The sequence below is a fragment of the Leptonychotes weddellii genome, chromosome 10 (assembly GCF_054177405.1).
Source record: "Leptonychotes weddellii isolate Sample4059 chromosome 10, ASM5417740v2, whole genome shotgun sequence".
NCBI classification, from domain to species: Eukaryota; Metazoa; Chordata; class Mammalia; order Carnivora; family Phocidae; genus Leptonychotes; species Leptonychotes weddellii.
In genome coordinates this window covers 101,460,405-101,478,327 of record NC_138378.1, presented here as the reverse complement: position 1 = coordinate 101,478,327, position 17,923 = coordinate 101,460,405, and the positions used below count along the sequence as shown (strand labels likewise).

Sequence of the window (17,923 nt, the reverse complement as noted above, 5' to 3'; positions counted from 1 at the left end):
CTTTTTCTTTTTTAGTTGATCTACTTTTTCTTTATAGATGTTTTGAGAATTTTCTCTCTGTCATTAATGTTCTAAAATTTCACTACAATATATCCAGCTGTGAGTTCCTTTTTTATTTATCTTGCTTAACACTATGTCCTTTCAACCTGAAGTTTTATATTTTCTTTATTTCTAAGAAAGTCTCAGTCAAAGTCTACCTTCAAATATACCCTCTCTCCATAATTTATTTTCCCATTCTGGCTCCAGAGTCTGATCCTAATCACTGCACTACCCTCCCTCTCTGAAAAGACTCAACATTTTGTTGCCCTTTTCTGTTTAGGTACTGCCTGCCTCCACCACACTGTGGGAGGCAATGATAGGGTCCGATTTTCTGTCTGTAATCCTAGTGCATCAGTGCCCACTGTGTGTTAAATGAATGAATGAATGAACTAAGAGAATGGAGGAGTGGGAGAGGCCACAGAGCCAGAGCATGAGGTGCTCTGGGGCCAGGGCAGCAATCAAGATTCGTGACAATACTGTGTGCCCACACCCAGATGCATGACCTCTATGGGGGGGCAGCCCCTTTGGCAGATCCCTCCCTGTGGGAATGCACTTGGGGCAGCCAGCCTGGCCCAGCCATGCTCTGAGATAACAACTGCCATATCCACAACCAATTCTGGCCTCGAGCTCTATTCTGACGGTGGTGGGGATCCCGAGGTGAAACTGGCCTGACTTTTTCCTATCCAGCTATGGGACCTATGGCAAGTTGTCCTGCTCTTTGACCCTCAGTTTTCTCCTCTATAACTTGGGGATAATGACATTGCCTTGTCCAGCTTGTCAGGGTATGAAGAGCTGCAAAAGAGATGTTTAAGTGCTCTGTAAGTGTGAAGAGCTGCACGGAAGAAGGTGTCACTGTCTTCAGGGACACATCACGATGCACCTAAGAACCTCTAGCCCTTGGGTCTGAGTTGTGAAGGCAGATTCCCCCTTGGTGATGTGGAGTCCTTGATTTAAATCCTGCTTCCTTAGAGGGGGTCAAGACTCCCTGCAGGTCTGTGGCTCTCCAGATCACTGGGAAGAAGCTTCTGGGGGCCAGAGCCAGCTTCCTTTCAGATGGAGCAGCAACTCTAGGCTGGTGATTCCACCCACTCTTCACTCTCCCCTCCCACATGCTCAACCACAACTTTGTACTGTATTTCCCCACTCCATCCCCCGCATCCTCCCCTCCTTTGGTTTCACTGAGTTCCCATTCTGGTTTCCCCTGCTTGTGAGAGGGCCCCATACTCTGAGCATTTCCCTTCCCCTCTGCCCAGCAGAACTTCCTTCACTGCGTTTGTACCTTACGATCCTGCTCTCAGCTAGGCCTATGCTGAGGAATTCAGTCTTAAGGGTCTCCTAGCTGATATGGGTTTACTCCTCATGAGCTCTCTCTCTCTATATATAGAAGAAATATATATAGAAAATACACTTTCAGTAGGGCACCCAAAGTCTTAACCCAAAGAGGGTAACAGTGGTGGGAAATGTCAGGTCCCCTGGAGCCTGGTGGCAAGGAGGGGGAAGGACATCTTCCAAACCCCTCAAATAGCCCACATAGGCAGTAATGTATAATCCTGACAAATACTCCCTTGGTTTCCAAGGCACAGACATTTTTCTGGCTAGGACTCTCTCTCCTGTACCTAGGCTATCAGCTTTTAGAAAACACCCTTTCACTTTTGGCTTCTCTTACTGGCCACTCCGAGCAAACTTTGAACCTTTATCGAGTCATGTGATTTTCTACCATCTCCTCTTTATTTTTAAAATAGGTTTGATATTCTTTCAATATTCCTGCCCTTCTGATCTTTCATAAAAGTCTTCCTTTTGTATAGCTTTATTTGAAGAGACTTCAAGTATGAGGTGGGAAATTGGATTGGATTATCTTGGGCACCACCCAACCCTAAACTCATCGATTCTGTGAAATTTACAACATAGTTAACACTAAACTAGCACCAGGGAGGGTCACTAATGATTAAACCTTCAATTATGTGGATAGTGCCCATCTGCTTACTGAGAAGATACAATGCTAACCAGCAACTTCTTTGTTCTGTGTTAGGATTAATGAGTCACTCTGACATTGTCTAGTTTGAACATTCAAACTAGTCATATTTCCAATGTGCTCTGGAAATCCTATCTTAGTAATGACAATAACTGATAACACACAGTATACCAGGCACTGTCCCAAGTACTTTAAATACATTAACTTGTTTATTTCTCATAATAATATTATGAGATAATTAATATTTTTACCCCTACATTACAGAAGGGAGAACTGAGGCACAGAGACACTAAGTAATTTGCCCAAGATTTGAGTCGGTAAATGATAGAGCTAGGATTCAAACTTAGCAGTCTGGCCTCTTAACTACTACCCATGCTACCTCCTGAAGCTCAGAAAAGATTATTGTGCACCCCCTCATATGTAATTATGCTGTCGTATCTCCTCCCAGGAGACTATGAGAACCCCTCTTCTACCCCCTTATCATTATAATGTGTGTCTGGGTTTTACCTGTTGCACGCTGAAGAGAAGAATTAGGAGACCTTTGAAAGAGGTGAGTACTGGAAGTAAAGATACTGAAACTACAATAAGAAACGGGAAGTAAGCAATGTTTGAGTCAAGGTCAGAAGGGTTGGAGAGGGGAGCAGAGGAGGAAATGAGGGTCTATTGAGGGCTGCAAAATCATAAGCACATTCCATACAAAAGAATATGAATGGGAACACTCAAAATCATAAAGTTGTCAAATTCATCAATAGAATTTTATTTGAAGCCTAACAGGGTGTTTTGTTTTGTTTTGTTTGGAACTAGATAATCTGATTTGGAAGAAATTGATTTCTCAAAATGGATTTGGAAGAGCAAAGGGCCAAGAATAACTGAGAAGCAATTTTGAAAAAGTAGAACATGGAAGAACTTGCCCTACCAGATCAAGATTTATTATCAAAATATTTCGTAATGAAGACAACAGAGTTTGGGCAAAAGGATAAACCTTGGAACAGAACAGAAAGCCTAACCACGGGCCCACCCGTGTTTGGAAACAATACCAAGCAGAGATGATATTACAAATGTGTGGGGAGAGGGTGGTCTATTTAATAAATGAGTCCTAGGAATGACTTTTATCCATATGGAAAATACAAAATTAGATTTCTGCCTTAGATCAACCCTCTGTAGATTAAAGAACTAAAAACAAAAAGCAAAACTTTAAAGCACAGAGTGAAAATACAGAAAAATTCTTCATGACCCTAAGATAATGAACAATTCCTCTTTAAGAAAGCAAACAAAAAAGAGAACATAAAAATAATCGATAATTTTGACTTCGTAAAAATTAACTTCTTCATAACAAAAGGCCATTATAACAAAGTGAAAAAAAAGCCGTACCCTGAGAGAGGACACTTGCAATGAGTGTAACAAGTAAAGAAATCTCTCAAATTAATTAGAAAAAGATAAACAGCACTTGGGAAGAAATGGGCAAAGAATATAAACTATCAATTTGTAGAGAAGGAACCCCAGAAGGTCAGTAGAAATACAAAAAGATGCTTGCTTCCACTATTAAGCAAAGAGATACAAATCAAAACAGCAGTAAAATATCATTTACATCTACCAGATCAGCCAAAATTTAAGTCAGCCAATGCCAAGTGTTGGCAGAGCTGTTAAATCACGGAAATTCACTCCCCCCTAGTGGGACCGTAAAATTGGCAATAACTAGTAAAGTCGTAGGTGGTCATGTCCAGAAGTTCTACTCCTAGGCATCTAGTCTTGTATGTGGGCACAAGAAGACATGTATTAAGATGTTTGCTGTAGCTTGGAAACCACCTAAATGTCCATCAGCAAGAAAATGGGTAACTAAATCCTATTATAGTTATACAATGGAGTACAGTACAGCATGGGCCGGCATAGATAAAAATCTCGCAATTGTAATGCTAAGGGAGAAATGAACACTGCAGAAGATTCTGATACTGTATATATACATGTATGTAGCTTAAAAGCTGGCAGGGCGTAATAAGTAATACTTTATAATGCTTATGGATACATGCAAAATGCAATAAAAATAGTAACAAAATATAAAAACATGCATGAGGATGACTAACACCGAATTCAAAACAGTGCTCAGCCCTGGGAAGTGAAGGAGATGTGCTGGAGAGGAGTACAGAGGGGAACTCCGTTGTAGCTCTAATATTTACTTTCTTTGCAGTAGAAAGACCTGAAGCAAATAAGGCAATATGCTAATATTTGCTAAAGCTGATGTGGCCATTATTAACGCTGCCCATCGAATGTATCTGGCTCTCTGCCTTCCAGGCCCATGGTAGGATTGCCTTTCCCATTCACTCTGAAGTTAGGGGTGACCTAGAGGCTTACTGTGGCCAGTGAACTGGAGTGGAAGTGACTTCTGTTTCTGGCCTCATGAACCAGTGCGCAAAAGTTTTGGCCAACATGGCCACGCAGAGTCAAACCTTCTCTCTTCCCCAGTACCTGAGCAGACACCATGTCTCCAGGCAGCCGGTGGAGGACAGGTGGATGGGTAAGCTTTGTTGCTCCCAGCCTTTGAGATTTGAGGATGTTTGTTAGCACAGCACAACCAAGTCTTTCCTGACGGATACAGCTGGGAAGTTGGTTCACAGGGGTTCCCTGTATCATTAGTCTCTGATTTTATCTACATATTGAAAAATTACAAATAAAAATTTAAAAGTTCTTAATTTGGACTGGATTAATCCTATTTCTCAGCCCATAGCACATTATCTTTACTGGTCTGTGCAAGGTCCTGCTCTTATTTTATTAATTCTTATTTTCTTAATAAGTACCTCAGACCTGAGATGGAAGCAATGTTGATCTGCAGGAGATCTTGCTGAGGGGAAGGAGTGATGGGCTCGCCCTCCCAGCCCGAGTCCAGCTTCCCTCCAGTGCTGTGTGCCAGCCTGCAGCATCTCTCAGTGGCTTGCGGGCCCCAGATACCCACTTAGAAAGCCTTAGCTCTTCTCCAGAGAAGTGTAAACAAGAACTGAGGAATGCAGCGGTGCCCCCAACTGTTGCTGACCCTTTGTATGGCTTTTAGAAAACTGGTTTGCTCTTCGTTCCCAATTCTCTGATGTGTCTGAAAGCAGCAGACTTGCCCCCCGGGGGTCCCTTTCCTGGCTCCTTCCACCTCTGCAAGAAATGCTAGGGAGAACTCTCTCACCCACCTCTTGGCTTCCAGGTTCCTTTCCAGGGCTGCCTGCAAAACCCGCAGTGAGTAAAAACCCCAGAGAGAGGTGAGGGGAGGGGGCAGAGTGCTGGGGAGAAGGAAGAGAGTCGCGTGCTCCTGGCCAGTTCTGTTCCGCGCTGCGCAGCGAAACGCAGTCAGTGCTTGGAAGTCACCGTGAAATGCAATGCCTTTGAGAAGTTCTGTGGAAAGAATGATATCATGGCCAACCACTCCCTGCCCCCCCCCCCAACATTTTTTCCAGGGGGAGTGAGAAGTAAATAGACTGACACATTTTCCAGTCAGGGAGCAGTTCTGGAGAGCAAGTTTACCTTGGCACAGGAGCTCAGGTGGGGCTGTGAGAAACCTTATCTGTGCTTGCCCAGTAAACAAGGAGCCCTCATGTCCCCGGAGCCTTGGCCACCGCACAGCTGACCACAGGAGACAGGTGAGTGGGGCGAGCAGCATGCTGGCCAGAGCCACTGCAGAGTCAGACTGGCCCCGGGGGGCTGGGGGGGAGGGGGGAGGAAGGGGGGGCAGACCGTGGTAGGTAAATATTGCCTCGATTTGATTGACGGTCTCATTACTGACTCTGTCGGTTGCCAAGAGAAATGCCATCAAATCCACCAGATTCAAAGGTAGAACTGATGTCCCCGAATTCGATGATTCTTGAACTGTAATGCGCATATGGTCACCTGGGGATCTCATTAGAAATTGCATTTCCATCAAGCTGCGGGGGGCCTGCCCTTAGTGCTGGCCCACCGACCACACTGAGTTCACAAAGTCTTCACGTTCAGATGACTGTGTGCCTTTTACACAGTCGAAATAGTAACCATTTAAGGAGCTCTGTCTTGACTCTGTGACAGGTGCTGTACAGGGTTTTTCTGTCATCTAGCTCTTATTCTCTACCCCAGCTCTGCAAGGTGGGGGTTATTATTCCTGCCCCCTCCTTGACGGACAAGGAAATAGAGGCTAAGAGAGGTTAATTCATGCGAGGTACGTGTCATTGCCAAGAGATGTCGTTACTACCTTCCCTCCCCTTCCCAGTGATCTGAAAAAACCCAAAGACAAAGGGTAATAAACACCCTGCCATTCACCCTCTTGATCCCTGAGAATAATTCCTTTTGTACAGAATTGTCAGGGCCAAGCACAGGAATTCAGGAACCCTAGAATCAGTATGGGGCCCAGTAAGTCCTGGCCTCGATGGAGACAGCTCTTCAGAAAGGTGGACAAGCCTCGTTTTCGATCCCTCTGGCGCTGATGTGTTCACCCACAGGACATGCCGTTTGAGAATCTTCATACCTGGAGCAGATGCTTTGATGCGTCAGCTTGGAAAGAATGCCTCTTAGGGCCATTCAGAAGAAAAAAATGCCCCAGCTTGTGGAAACACCAAAGTGAAGGCAATTATAACCGGACTGACTGACCTGGAGATATTTAAATTCTTCGAAGAACTTCGATGTGCTCTTGCAAAACCCAGACTGCCTCCAGCTATGAACTTGCATCATGTCCGGATCTTAAGGAGCAAGGCAGCCCCACACACAGGGCGCAGTGGGAGCAATGAGAGACCCCCTGCGGACCCGTGGAAGACTGGAGTTTGGGTGGCCCCTCAACAAGTCGGGCTCCCCCGGGACACCATCAGCATTTGAACCTCACCCAGAGTGGTTCAGAGATGGGACTGAGATTTGCACTGCATGGTAGGGAAGGCCAGGTTCAGGCACTCCTGGAGAGCCATCCCAGCTCCACCCTGCGAAGTTCTTCCCAGAAGAAAACACTCAGAGCAGCAAGTCCCAAGACACAGTGGAGGCCTCCAAAGAAGTCATAATTAATATTGTTGTTTACATATAACATCATTCTAGCAAGCACTTGAGGGAATTTACAGACACCATGTAAAATAGAGCAAAGTTAAAAAAAAATATGAGAGAATATGAGGGAAAGGAACATAAAGGTTTGAAAAGAGGATGAAACCTAATGGGGGTAATACTTTCTCATATACCATAAGGTCTCGTATGCTTGGGCTAAGCTATCTTCAAATCAAGCTCTGACTCCGCTAACCTAAACCCACCCAGCACTCACTGCACCCACAATGTACAAAAAAGAAGCAATAGCTTCAGAGATGCGCATCCAGTTCATTCCTGGCGCTGAGGCTCCCCATGGGGGAGAATCAGAAGACACAGTGGAAAGTCATGAAGATCGTCCTCAACACTATTCTATGGGCACTGCTCTGGGGACCTGAAGGGCTGACTTCTAAGGCCATCTGGGCCCCACCTCTCTGGAAATCTGAGCGCAGTCTTTTCCCCAGGCCTGGTGTTGTCTTCACTCAGTGCTTTGGGAAGTGAGGCCCTCGTGCTCCCAGCAAACCTGCAGACATTGATGGGCAAGTTGGGGTCACAACATGCAGCCCATCCACGGGCTGGGAGCAATGGTTTTCCTGCCGTGAGCCGCTGGGCACAGAGCAGTCTCCTTTCTTGGGACAAGCACAGGCCAGGGAGCCAGAGGACCAGACCAAGTGCTGGTCCTGAGTTCACCACTCACTGACCGTCAGAGCTGAGGAAAGGAAACTCCTCTCTCGGCACCTTAGTTCTGTCGCCTGCAAGATGGATGGAGGACATGGGCTAGCATCCCATCTGTCCTCTCCCTGAGGATTCTCCGAGCTGCAACCCTCTGCAAAGCATGGCAAAGTGAAGAGAGGCCATAAAGCCGAGTTGCAAGCTTTGGGGTCTGTGGTAGAGATAGAAATGCGCCACCCGGATCCCCTGTCAGAGGAGGACCCACTGCCCAGCTGCGGAAGTGGGGTCAGCAGATGGCCTCCAGCTGTCAGCTCCTTTATGGTTGGCACCAGCCAAAGAGAGCCACCTCTCCCAAGACCATGTCCTTCCCCAGGACAGCCCACACTGAGGACTGAGCAGTGCAGGGGAAGGCAGACCCCGGAGTTTTGTCCCAACACAGGCCACTCCGACAGGTAATATTTCCTCCACAGCTCCCCATAGAACTGGCCGAGATTTGGGGAGCCTGCCTCTCCGTGAGACCTCCTTCTGGGCCCCCTCCTGCTTCTTCTCCTGCCTTTCCTGGGTGTTGGTCCCAAGCCCTGTCTCCACATCTGCCCCTGAAGAACCCATCTGGCAACAGCATCCAGGCACCCAGGGCACCCAGAATGGCCAGGCGCCTGACCTTCGGAACAGAAGCCTTGGCCACCGCGGACCGAAGAGTGAGAGAAACAACCGGTGTGGTCGCTAGGACAGCATGTGTAGCCATAGCTACAACTCGGGCCGTCTTCCCATGGGAAACCCGCCCCCTAAAAGGCAGGACCCGCTTCCCCCCAGAACAGCCCCTTCTGCACTTTGCAGGTGGTGCCAGCTTTGCAGTCCCTCAGGCTCAAGAAATGCAAGGCTTCTCCAGTTCCCTTTCTCTTCCGCTCCCACATCCAAGCAAGGACTGAGTTCTGCAGGCTCGACCTCTGCACCGCCTCCCACTGTCCCCTGCCCCTCCCCTGAGCGCCGCCTCCCGCTCGGGCCAGGGAAGCAGCCCCCTGCAGACCTCCCTCTGCAGTGCACGCCTCCTTCCCGACTGTCAGATGGCTATTCCCGATGCTGGCTCCTTTCCCTGTGATGCGCGCCTCTGCTCCCCGTCATTGCTCTGTAGGAGGAAGATGCTGGAATCACACCAGTCCCTCACACCTGTTTCCCCTGAAGTCACTGGGAGGAGTTCCTTGCTGCTTGTGACAAATACCCAAACACAAACAAAGGTGGCAAAACAATGTGAACTGGATGAGAAGTTTCTGTTTCTACATGGGTTCGGGTCAGCGTTATTTCCTTACCTTGGACCCAGAAGACAGAGCCCTCGTTCAGCGGCTGAGATGCATGGGTGCTTGTGCGGACCCACAGAGCCCCAAGGACAGAAGAGCTGAGTGATTTGCTGGCACTCGGTACCAGGGTATTGAGAAATACTCTGTAATACAAATAGCTTTAAAATGCCCACGTCCCCGCGTGTGGATGGGCAGGCTGTGCATGTGGGAGACCGTATCCGTGCCTGCGAAGTCAGGTATAACCTCCCTGGGCTGCCACGGGAAAGCGTGGCTCACACACCTGTGTGCTTCTAGCGAGGGTGTCGGCAGGTGCGAGAGCCAGTGCAAATACTCCAAGAAAGCGCTGGAAAGAGGGAGAGACAGGATATCAACTATTAGATTTGGCATCCTTCTCTTCTAAGAGAACTGGCTTGGCCCTGCTTTCTCAGAAACCCAAGAGAAGGGGTGCCCTGGGTGGCTCAATCGTTAAGCGTCTGCCTTCGGCTCAGGTCATGATCCCAGGGTCCTGGGATCGAGCCCCGCATCGGGCTCCCTGATCAGCGGGAAGCCTGCTTCTCCCTCTCCCACTCCCCCTGCTTGTGTTCCCTCTCTCACTGTGTCTCTCTGTCAAATAAATAAATAAAATCTTTAAAAAAAAAAAAAAGGGGGGGGCGCCTGGGTGGCTCAGTCGTTAAGCGTCTGCCTTCAGCTCAGGTCATGATCCCAGGGTCCTGGGATCGAGCCCCGCATCGGGCTCCCTGATCAGCGGGAAGCCTGCTTCTCCCTCTCCCACTCCCCCTGCTTGTGTTCCCTCTCTCGCTGTGTCTCTCTCTGTCAAATAAATAAATAAAATCTTAAAAAAAAAAAAAAAAGAAACCCAAGAGAAGGTTGCTGCCCTTGCTATGTTTTCCTGTTAACAAGCAACAAAACGAAGTAATCAACCGGAGTTTCACTTTCCCTTCTTTTTACTATTCATTTTCAAGCAGATCCAATGGAGGATGATTTAATACCTCACTTTTCTCAGCCAAGGCAGCTGAATGCTTGCCATTCTTGCATCCTTCCTGTGCAGTGAGCTGAGGCCGGGGAACATCAGGCCCATTTTACAGATGAGTAGAGTGAGGCCAAGTAAAGAGACCTGTTCATTCTCTTGTTAAGAATCTCAGGCAACATCATAATCTGGAATGTAATTCATTAGTCTTTATATTTTCTTCTTTTTGACCAACTGAGCCACCCAGGTGCCCCTTGTATTTTCTTCTTTTTAAATTGAGAAATTTGTAAGCATTGTGGAAGATTACGTCCTGCAGAGGGAGGCGATAAAATGAGAATGGCCCTGGGGAGTGGGTGTGCAGGGGACCCTGTCTGGGGTGGGAGCTCTCATTGGCGCACTCTCCGAGCACTCCGAAATTCAAAAGAGCAGGTGGTTATAGAGCAAGGAACAGCCCCCAAGCTCCAGAAAGACTCAAGTGCACATAATGCTAGCTTTTTTCATTAGTAACATCAGGGGCACTAAAGCATAAAGCTAGACGGCAGCCTCAGGAGAATCTCCTTCCACTTTTCTGGTTTTTGTTTCCTAAGAGGACGCCTGGATGAAAAGGTAGGAGATGTAGACAGGGGCCCACTCAGAGGGCAGGTGGGGAGTGCAGGGCAAGGTTCTGCGGTGCTGCAGGCTTCAGAAGCACCCAGCCGCCCCACTGCCCCAGTAGCGGACGGTGCTCCTGCCTGAAGCCATACTCTACCACTCGGTGGGCTCACTAGGCTTAGAAGCCCTCCATGGGAGCCTCGGCTGCCCTGAGGGCCTCATTAAGCACGTGGAAAGGCATATGGCCTTTCTCACTATCATGGCTTGTCATCGGCTTGGCTCAGGCTGGTGCAGGACCTCTCTCCTGGGGCACACCTGGGCTCCCGGGCCTGGCCTGGGCCTGGGCAGGTGCACCGGGTGCCTGGGGCCCACTCAGAGGAGTCCCTTTCAGTCCAAAGCTCTGTACCTTCTTAGTGAAAAGGGTCTGCCAAGACCCTTCCCCCCACTCCCATCGACCAGTGGACTTAATCCACTCAAGTGCTGTTGCCAGATTACAGCTGGGGGCCAGGATTCCAATCAGATCCCTCCAGAAGGCAAGCCCACTGGTTGCAGCCACCCCCACCCTTCTGAGGGGTTCACTTCTTGCTCTGGCTTACCATGGCATGGTTTCCCCTCAGACTTCTGCCACCAACCATCATCAGCCTCTGTGACCACAGAGCTCTCTCTTCTCACCCACTTACCCTGCCTGAAATGCCTACTGTTGGATGGAGACCACGGATGCACCGCGAGCATGTCTTTCTCACCATAGTGTGAATTTCTGCATCAAATCAAGTGTGCTTGCCTGGCAGCTGCCTGGGATTAGGGAGCTGAAGGATGGACACTCGCAGGGAAAAGAAAAGCGTGGTTTTGGAGCTTGCAAGGCTGTGATGAAGGGAGCATGGGTTTCTTGAGATCAGTGGGCAGGTCAGAGAGAGGTGTGAAATGAGAGAGAGTGGAAAGGGGAAGTCTCAGAAGACACAGTTCACATCAGCTCAATTTGACCTACTTAACACTTCTGCTAGGGTGCCACCTAACTGGAAAAGAAATGCTGATATTCACTCAAATGATGTAGAAGTGAGGGAAACTGGATGGGTTTGGCCGACAGAAGTGACTGCCTTTTTCTTCCTGCTAGAAATTCTGTGCACAATCCGTTCTGTGGAGTACAAGGACCTTTACTAACAAATAGGCATTCCATCCAACTTGTAAACTTGGAGTTGTGGGGTTCTCCAGTGCTCCCTCCCAAGATCAAGATTCTTCTGCTCACTCCTCGTTTCCAGCACACCCCTGGCATTTTCTCACTCCTGAGCCTTTACTTTTGCTGTTCTTGTAGTAAGGATTGCCCTTCTCTGGCTTCTACCCATCCTTCGAGGCCAGCTTAATGGCATCCTTTCTTTTTAGCTTTTCTTGATACCATTCATTCATTCATTCATTCCTTCAACAAATGTTTTTTGAGTGCCTACTATGTGCAAGGCACTCTTCCAGGTGATGAAGTCCAGCAGTAAACAAAACAGACTCAGTCCTTACCCTTATGGAGCTTATATTCTGGTAGTCAGCACCCCTCTCCCCAAGACAAGAGTAATCACACCACCCACCATGGTCACATGTCTTTACTGCGGTGGTTATCATATGGTCTTAGAAGGGACTGGTGTCTGGTCCTCCCAATCTCCTTAGTGAAGGACCCCATGCCAAGCCCCAGAGGCAGCCCTTGATTTCTTTATACAAGGAACTCAGGAGAGCAAATCTGGTAGGAAAGGCAGAGGCAAGGGGTCTTTTTCTTTTTCTTTTTTTTTTTTTTTACATATTTTAGTTATTTACTTGTCAGAGAGCACAAGCAGGGGGAGTGGCAGGCAGAGGGAGAAGCAGGCTCCCCGCAGAGCAAGGAGCCAGATGTGGGGCTCTGTCCCAGGACCCTGGGATCATGACCTGAGCCGAAGGCAGATGCTTAACCGACTGAGGCACCCAGGAGTCCCAGAGGCGAGGGGTCTTATATGCAAACTCATACGCAAAACTTGTATGCATAGCATGTGTGCTATTTTTACTCAGCCTTAGGATTGTGTAAGGGATCACTAAAGCAATTTAGGGAATTTATCCTAAAGCTCTGTTGGCCCGGTAGACACACTGTTATCTCTTGGAGTATGTTTATTTGGGATGGCTTTGGGGGTGATGGATTTAGGAGAGCTAAAGTTCCCCTCAAGTGATTCCTTGGAGCCACCCCAATCTGGCCCACAGTCAGTGCCCAGAACCTGGTGGAATTGTTGCTGAAAGGGCAGGAAAGTGTAATAAGGACCCAGCCATCTGATCCCAAGGCTGGGCACCATGTGGGTGTGAAGCACACTTGGGACTCCAGCGAGCTGGTGTGAGCTCGGATTACAGTTGGCAGAGGCCGTCCGAAGGAGCTGCCCCCTGGTGCATAATTCACTGCTCACTCCTCCTCCAAGGAGCCCTGGGGATGAAGCCAGGAGGGACGCAGCTGCCCCTGGAGGAAGCAGGGCGACATCCTGTGTACTTGAAAAGAAAACTGAAAGTGCCTTTCTTCACAAGAAACTATTGTGTTTTCCTCTTTTTTCATAACCCACAGGTATGACAGAGTTCCTCTGGTCCAGAGCTGTGGGTGAAATAGGGGAGTGGGGGGAGGGGGAGCCGAGAGGTATGAAGGGAATTTGGATTGTTCCATGGTGGGTGTTCTTTGTCTAATTCAGGGAAGGTGTCAGCCTGCTGGAGCCCACCCCGAGGAGCCCCGTGCTATATGATACGAGTCCTGGTGATAGGAACCTCTCTTCTGGCTGTTAAAGTGCATTCCTGTGTAGATGTGGAAAGAGAGAAAGCATGCTGGAGGCGAGCTAGGATAGGAATGTGAGTATTTCCTTAATTGGACATGAGAGCCTTGAACTGGTTCCAGTTTTGGTGTTTTCTTTCAAGAGCCTGGACCCTAAGGATTCCATAGAGTTTTCGTTCTCTAAAAATCCCTTTGGTTCAAAGGCCCCTTGGTAGAAATAAAGAAAAAGCCAGGCTGAATCTCTTTGATATTTGGGAAAGCAAGGATTTGTGGGCTGCCAGGTCCCAGACTTCTTTTGGGGGGTGAGTGGGTTCTGGGTGGAAAAAAGGAGGCCCCTCCTAAGATGGCACAGGGCAAGAGTACCCACAGGCTTTATGTCGGGCCTCAGAGCCTGGATGATAGGATGCAAAGCACTTTCCCCTCGAGCATTTATAGAAGCAATTTCTCTTAGCCTTATTAGAGTTCTGAGAGCTCAAAAGATTCCTATTGCCCGCTTTACTGCTTTAGGAGTCTGGGACACAGAGAAGCCATGCAACGTGCCTGAGAACTTACAGCAAAGTAAGTCAAAGGCTAGAGGATTTTGTCTGGTGGGTTTGGTGGTTTCGTGTGAGGACTAGTTTCCTGATGGCTGATGTGGGAAAACATGCCCACACTCAGGTCGGGCGTTCATCATGTGTCTAGAACCCGGCTGGACACTTGCTGAGAGGCACCAAAGACTGGAGGAACTCGTAGGGGGTGAGGGGAGATGTGGGGACGCTGGGACCACAGCAGCACCCGCTGGGCAGAGCTTCACTACTTGCCTCTCATGACTGCTCCCCCTCTTCCCACAGTGCTGGAAACTTCAGTCAAGGGACTCCAGGGGAAAATGGGGCAGTCCTTGCCTGAAATGAGTGGAAAACCAAAGCAGATGCAAGCAACTCTGCTGAACCCCATCTTTTCCCCCAAAACACCTTAAAAACAAGCCCTGCGTCTGCTCAGTGCTTTCCAGCTTACCAAGTGTTTTCATAACACTATCTCATTTCATCCTCACATCAACCCACACACATTCTTGCCTTTCAGATTTTTTATGTACTCAAATGAGTTTCACTGAAAAAATTGGCTAGAAACTCCGCTTCTTCTACTCAGTTTTTTTTTTTTTTTAAACCCTAAGCCTTTGACTGATATCTTTAAGAAGCTCCCAGATCCCCAGGATGGGAAATTTATTTATTCTGCCAGCCCTACCCCACTGGATGGACTCTAGTAGTCCTGATCTTTGCTATTGGAACTAACATTTTTAAAAAAGATTTATTTATTTGAGAGAGAGAGAGAGTGAGCAGGGAGAGGGGAGGAGGGAGAGGGAGAGAAGCAGACTCCTTGCTGAGCATGGAGCCCAGTGATGATGATTATGATGATGATGACAACACGGGGGTGGGGCTGGGGTGGAATGGGGGGTGGGGCTCAATCTCACAACCCTGAGATCATGACCTGAGCCCAATCAAGAGTTGGGTGCTTAACCGACTGAGCCACCCAGGCGCTCCCGGAACTAACATTTTATATTCAGTTGTAGCTTATCTGTTAAAACAAATAAAGCCACAAGGGCCAGGATAAGTGTAGTATCGGGGGGAAAACATAGACTTTAGAACCAACAAGGCCCAGAGTCAAATTCTGGTTCAGCCATTTGAGAACTGTGTGGCCATGGCCCAGTTATTTGACCTCTCTGAGCCTCTCTTTCTCCATCTGACAAATGGGATAATAGTGCCTATGTCTTAAAGTCGTCGTGAGGCGTAAACATGCTAGCAGACACAAGTGAACCTTAGCCAACATCTACTTTGTGAAGTCCCTTAGAGCTGAACAAAGCACGAGCTTCACCACTACAAGGCAGATTAAAAGCAGTACTGTCTTTTTGCAAGGCAGGAGGGAGATCAAGCATGGAAATACATTGCTAAAGGAATTTAGATGGAGACTTTTTTACTCAATGAGTAATTAGCTACATGGCCTGCATACCTGCACATTGATGCCATGGCTAAGTCAGTACCTTTATTCTTTTTTTAATTCTTATTTGAGGTGCGAGAGAAAAGGAGCTGGGAAACTGGATTTAGGCACTGTTGGAAAGCAAGGCAGTTCTGATTACACTTGGATTTTCACTGAAGCAGAATTGCAATTCGACTCTTGAGTCCCTGAAGACAAAGGTGGCAGAGGGCTGTTCAGTTCACTGAGCGGCACATAGGAGATGCTCAGGAAATGCCAGTGGTGGGCTGACGGGGTTGGGAGAGTCCAGATCGTGTGTTTGACTTCTGCTACTGACTTCTTGGCAGAGATGTAGCGTTGTAGTGGAAAGAACATTTGACCAGTGGTCTGAAGGCCTGCGTTCAGGTTCCATCTACACCATTTAATAGCCTTGGACGTGCCATTTAATCTCTTAGGTGTCTTCTCACCTGTAAAATGAGGAGACTGGACTCGGTGATTTGGAAGTTCTCTTTCAGCCCGAAGATTCTGGGCCTCCATGTTAACTTCATTCACTGGTGTTTCTGTTTCTTTATTTGAAGGCAGTAGGGATAGAAACCTATCTCATAAGATATTGGGAAGCCGTGGTCAGTCTGCATGTTCAGATACCCTGTGTCTTTACAGATATGATCAGAGCAATGTAACAGAGTAGCTGTGTGATCTTCGGCAAGTGCCCTAATTTCAGACTCGGTTTGCACACTCTAGGCTAGGGACTGTATATTGTGCTGTGGTAATCTTATTACATTCTTTTGAAAGCCGAGATCATGAAAATGCTTTAAAAAACGGCAAGGCACTACATAAAGTATTATGACTGAGAAATGGCGTAGTTGTTATAGTGACACCAAAGTTTAGGCCCATGCCTCCCATATTTTCATATGAGTGAATGTGTCACCATGGTTTCAGAGGGGAAACAGAAAGTGTAGATTTGGGGTTCTAACCCAAGGCTTGCTTTCCACTCCAACTTACTGACAAGAGGTAACTTTCACTTAAAATGGGCATTAATATAAAGTTTCCTCAAGAACAGGCATCAGGGAGTTACCTCAAGGTTCTCCAATGTGGGGGATTTTTCAGAAGGCCGGACATCTGCTGGTGGAGACCTTCCATCCCACCCTCTTCAAAATGAGGCCATTTTGACACTTGAAGGGTCTGTGTGTTGCAGGGGGTAGGGGGTAGCTTTCGGAATCTAGAAAGTTTCACAAGCGATAATCACAAATATGTAATGCTGGGCTGCTGGTATGTAAAAATGGTGAGTCAGTCTTTCATCCCAGGCCTTGCCAGGGATTGCTACTGGGGAGAAATGGCAAAGGACACGAGTCCTGCTCTCCCAGGGCCAACCTCAGTCACAGGGTGGAAATAAGCTCTCCAAACACTGGCTTCTCCTTTGACTATGTAGATGACAACATGTCCCACCCAGCCTTTGAGAAGTTTCTCCGCCCTATGCAAAAGGCACAAACAGCCCCCTCTGTTAGTGGTAATCCCATACTGGAGAATCTCCCCTTAGCACCTGTCCATAGAAGCATCGACCTCCATCAGTACACTATCTCCAGAGAAGGAGCATGGAGGTGGTTCTTGGCAGCATGAATCCATTTCTGATTTATCTTATGGGGTGGGGTGGGGGTGAGCAGAAGCTCCTGAATTTCTCAGGTTGGAAGGAACAACTGGGAGGGGGGAGGCAGGGAGTGAGGGGTTGTCTTGAAGCTGTGTTTTCATAGGAAGTACACTATTACTCAGGTTGTATATATGAATGACCCAAAATAGCAAAGTTGTTTTTATTTAATTCCCATGGTTATTTTTATTTGGGTTAGCTTGGGAGGGCTGATGAAAATTATGAGGGCCTCCTCATGGTCCTGCCACTGTTAAGCCCTCACCATTAATCCTATTATCTTTCACCTGAGATAAGCTTATGTATTTCCACTTTTAAGTGTATATATGGATTCAATACATTCACTACCGTTGAAAGAGCTGACTTCAAAGTACATTTAATTTTGCCAAGTTTTTGAAAGCTCCCCCTTCCTCTTCTGCACACACACACTTCCTCAATCCCCAGTACACATATAGATCAGGGTTATAAAGCCATTTTACGGGAGTTTGTGGAGCAGAGGTGTGAAGCAACGCGCTCCAGCCACAGAGGGGCAGACTCCCACCCTGGCTCTGGGGGCTGAGAAGCCTGACCACCTGGACAGACCCCTGGAGTTGTAATTCCTGGGCAGTGTGGGAGGGGTTTGGCCGAAGCTCTTTGTTTCTTCTCCTTGCAGCAGATCCGGAGCCAAGGCTAGTGGGGTGTGCTTCTGCGGTGCCCACCCGCACCCCCTGCCCCCCGCCGCCGTTGTGTAGGTGTCCAATGGAAAAACCCTACGACGACACCACATCCTTTCTCACACAAATAAAATCCTCCGCGGATCTGCGGGCTGCACACCAGCCCCTTGCAAGCTAACGCGAACCCCCACGGGCACTGGGTCTCCCCAGCTTCGCGCCCCCTCCCTGCTTTCCACCGCCTCTTTTTTTTAGCGATGCTCCCATTTCCACGCAGCTTGCCGGAGATGGAAGGGACGCGCCTCGGGCGCAGCGATCGAGGTGTCACGGGCGAGGCCTAGTTTGGGGGATGAACGCTGAAGAGGGGCCCCGAGTTATGGGGTTGGGGACAG

At 48.2% G+C, this 17,923-nt stretch overlaps 3 long non-coding RNA genes across 3 annotated transcripts in view; 2 read left to right on the top strand and 1 right to left on the bottom strand.

The window, feature by feature from the left end:
• Positions 1–4,698, top strand: part of LOC145715961 (uncharacterized) — a 57,522-nt gene extending 52,824 nt beyond the window's left edge. The window contains exon 2 of the long non-coding RNA XR_014138285.1: positions 2,816–4,698. This is a non-coding gene — a long non-coding RNA (uncharacterized LOC145715961). The remainder of the gene's footprint in view (positions 1–2,815) is intronic.
• LOC145715962 (uncharacterized) overlaps positions 1–17,923 on the bottom strand; it is a 223,205-nt gene that overhangs the window by 115,441 nt on the left and 89,841 nt on the right. The gene's annotated exons all lie outside the window — the stretch shown is intronic.
• LOC115940897 (uncharacterized) lies at positions 12,297–14,595 on the top strand. The gene is made up of 4 exons (XR_004075623.2): positions 12,297–13,097; positions 13,219–13,372; positions 13,803–13,853; positions 14,126–14,595. It is a non-coding gene; the product is annotated as an uncharacterized LOC115940897 (long non-coding RNA).